Raw genomic sequence first — 3554 nt, forward strand, 5'->3', positions numbered from 1 at the left:
TATTCTTTCCTGCTCTGGAGCATGGCTATGTGGAGATTTTATGTGTTGTCCCAGCAAAAAATATTCAATAATGGTATTTGTTCAATCAACCATTGTTGCATTGATCTTCCCACATAGGGTAATGCCAAATAGTTTCAAAATACATCCTGCTTACCAACATTACAAAACCAACTCAAATCAAACGTCCCCGTGTAATACCTGCGAGGCAAAATAAAAATAAACTCACCCAACCATAACCGACTGAACTCCCCAGCAGCAGCAGCAGCAGCGACCCATTCAGAACTCAGGGCGAGGCTCGCTTCGGATGTGTTGTATTGCGTTTGTGATTTGGAAGGTATGTTTTTATTTATTCATAAAATTTGTACCTTACCATCCTCGCTCATCCATCCATCGCGGCCGCATTGTGCCATCATCATTGTCGAGTCGGTCGTCACCGTTGCCGCTCGCTATTTGGCCCTGGTGGAATTGTTACAATACATTTACGGTGAGTCCCATGTCCCATCCAGCACCTATACAAATTGCCACGCAAGCTCAGCAACAACCATACCAACTGCTCCGTTCCGTGACGGTGGAGCTGGTGCCTCTGAGTGAGCTGTTCCTCCCGTTGCTGGGGGAATTGGTGTAAAATTTGGCTTTTTGATAACAACGAGAACCGTATTTTTGTACGCATTTGCCAGTTGGAAACAGAGGGAATGACACTTCCTTGCTAACCGAAAAAACCGCATTTATCCGTTGATATACGTTTCTAACCGCCGCTAATCAAGCATCAAACATTTTTATCTTAAATTGGGATGGGGAGATAAATTGTATGTAAAAGTTTTGCAACAAATTTAAATTATCAGAACACGCATACACTGCAAATTTTAAGGAAAAATGAGGAACGAGCTCACCAACCAATATTTATGCTTGTGTCCAACGTCGACGCATGGTAGAGAGACAGTGCGTCCCAAACGGCCTCTGCTATACAGACGCCGTTTTTCTGATTTTACTATTTATCATCCGAAAGCCGAATCATCAAGTTTCAAACCTAACCTCAAAGCTCAAACTGTTAAGTTATCTTTACAATATTAACAATTAATATCCTTTAAGACCGAAAACTACATACCATCAGAAGGTACCTTCTGCCCCAACCTCCCCTGCCTACTCCGGACAGGCGCGGTCGACTCTTCGCTGCTGGCTTCTGGACTGAAGGAACTGCGACGACGCGGTACGTGGTACCTTTTTCAACCACCAGCCAGCCTAACCAACCATCCAGCAAACGGACGGACGGAGCTCGTCGTTTCGTTACGGCTCCGTGGACAGGATTCAGCCAGGAAAATCAAGAAAACGCACAAAGCCCATTTCGATGCGATGATGCGATGGTGGTACTGGTAACTAGCAATGTTGGGGTATTCGTCCGCACAGCGTTAACGGAGATTGCGCCCGGTGGTGATGGGGAATTGGGGAGGATGCGGGGACTTGCGAGCGACCTCGCTCGAAGGCACCGAGCGTATCCGTTTTGCGAAGCCTTGCTGTGCTTGCTGGCTGTGGGGATTCGTATTCGTTATTGTTGCTGCCACGGACGGATGGGGAAGAAATGATGAAAGCGTAAGATTACGGTTGAAGTTGGAGCCGTGAAAAGTTGCCCCTTTAGGAGGGATGGTTTTATTTATTTGTTTATTTATTAACATCAACAGACATCTCATGCCCCAATGATGGCCTCTTAGAACTAATACATAACTATAAAAACTAAAAACAAAACTGCATTTGAAATACAAGACAAAACAGGAACAAAAATGTGTGTTGACCGTAATTGGTTCGTCGGAAAGGCAATCTAAGCATCGCGTTGCTCCGAAGGGCCCTAGGACGAACGTTCAAGTCAACCGCTTCCAAAATGGCAGGGCAATCGATTCTTCCCTGCAAAGTGTCGGCAATAAGCATAGCCTTTGCCATATCCCTGCGCGATTGGAGAGTTTCGAGTCGAATCAACTGACATCGATTGCTGTAGCTTGGTAACCGGAGCGGATCACGCCATGGAAGCAGACGGAGCGCATAGCGGATGAAACGATGCTGCACTGATTCGATTCTGTTAGAACCATTCTGATAATGCGGATACCAAAACAGCAGAGCAGTATTCGAGAGTTGAACGGACCAAGGAGCAATACAGGGATTTTAAACAGTAAACGTCGGTGAAGTCCTTGGCGATGCGAAAAATGAATCCTAAGGTCCTAGACGCTTTGTCAACGATATATGCGACATGGTGCTTAAACGTAAGCTTAGTATCCAGGATTACTCCAAGATCTTTCACTTGATCGATGCGTTGGATTGTTGCGTCACGGAACTTGTATTTGAACTGAATTGGTTGACTTATTCGGGAGAACGAGGTCACCGAACATTTACTTGGGTTCACAACCATCCGATTTAATGCGCACCATGTTGCGACAGAATCGATATCTTCTTGAAGTTTCAAGGCGTCAGAGATGGAACGGATTAGAAGGTAAAGCTTCATATCGTCCGCGTATGACAGCCGAGGACATCGCAGCATGCGGTTTACGTCATTAAAATAGAGTAGGAAAATCAGAGGCCCTTCTAGGTGACTTCCTTGGGGAATTCCGGATGTTGCCAAGAACTCGGTGGATTGGCAATCGCCTACGGAGACACTTAGTTTACGCATAGTAAGATACGATTAAAACCAACGCAGAAAATTGCCGGTTAAGCCGAGTCTCTCTAATTGTAGATGGTTGAAAGAGTTTGGATAGGCTGAAAAGTTATGAAACTTCGATAGATTGGGTGCTGGTTAATTCCGCTATTCAACCGGTGTATGAGCTGAGCTAAGCGTTGACAAAACCTAGTTCTCTGTATAGTAGAGAGTTAGTATCAGGCTGGCGCAGAGGGTTTCCTAAGGTGTCAGGGGGAGCTTCGAGGGTGTTTTCGGTAGCTCAAGTGTATTTAAAAGGGCTTCAGGTGGTTTTGGGCGGGCTTCAGATTTGTTTAGAGGGCTTAAAGACCTCCCGGAGCCAGAGGGATTCAGGAAGTTCCATAGGCGTACCTGAAACCCTCTTAAACGCCTCTCTCTCTCCTCCGATCAGGCTAAGGCCGGGGTGGCCTCTGCTGTACATAGTAGCCGTCTCCATTCCACTCGGTCCATGGCTGTTTGTCTCCAGTTCCGCGATCTGCGTAGGGTCCGCAGATCCTCCTCCACTTGGCTCGCTGCGCACCACGTTTTCTTGTACCAGACGGATGGCTCTCGAGAACCATTTTAGTCGGGTTGCTATCCGACATCCTGATGACGTGACCCGCCCACCATAGCCTCCCGATTTTCGCGGTATGGACGATGGTTGGTTCTCTCAGTAGCTGATGCAGCTCGTGGTTCATTCGCCTTCTCCAAGTCCCGTCTTCCATCTGCACTCCGCCGTAACACCTTCCGTTCGAAAACTCCAAGGGCGCGTTGGTCCTCTGCACGTAGGGTCCATGTTTCAGGCCCATAGAGGACGACCGGTCTAATCAGCGTTTTGTAGATAGTTAACTTCGTGTTACGGCGAACTTTATTCGATCGTAGAGTTCTGCGGTGTCCA

Source organism: Aedes albopictus, chromosome 3 (genome assembly GCF_035046485.1).
Source record: "Aedes albopictus strain Foshan chromosome 3, AalbF5, whole genome shotgun sequence".
In the NCBI taxonomy this organism is placed as follows: Eukaryota; Metazoa; Arthropoda; class Insecta; order Diptera; family Culicidae; genus Aedes; species Aedes albopictus.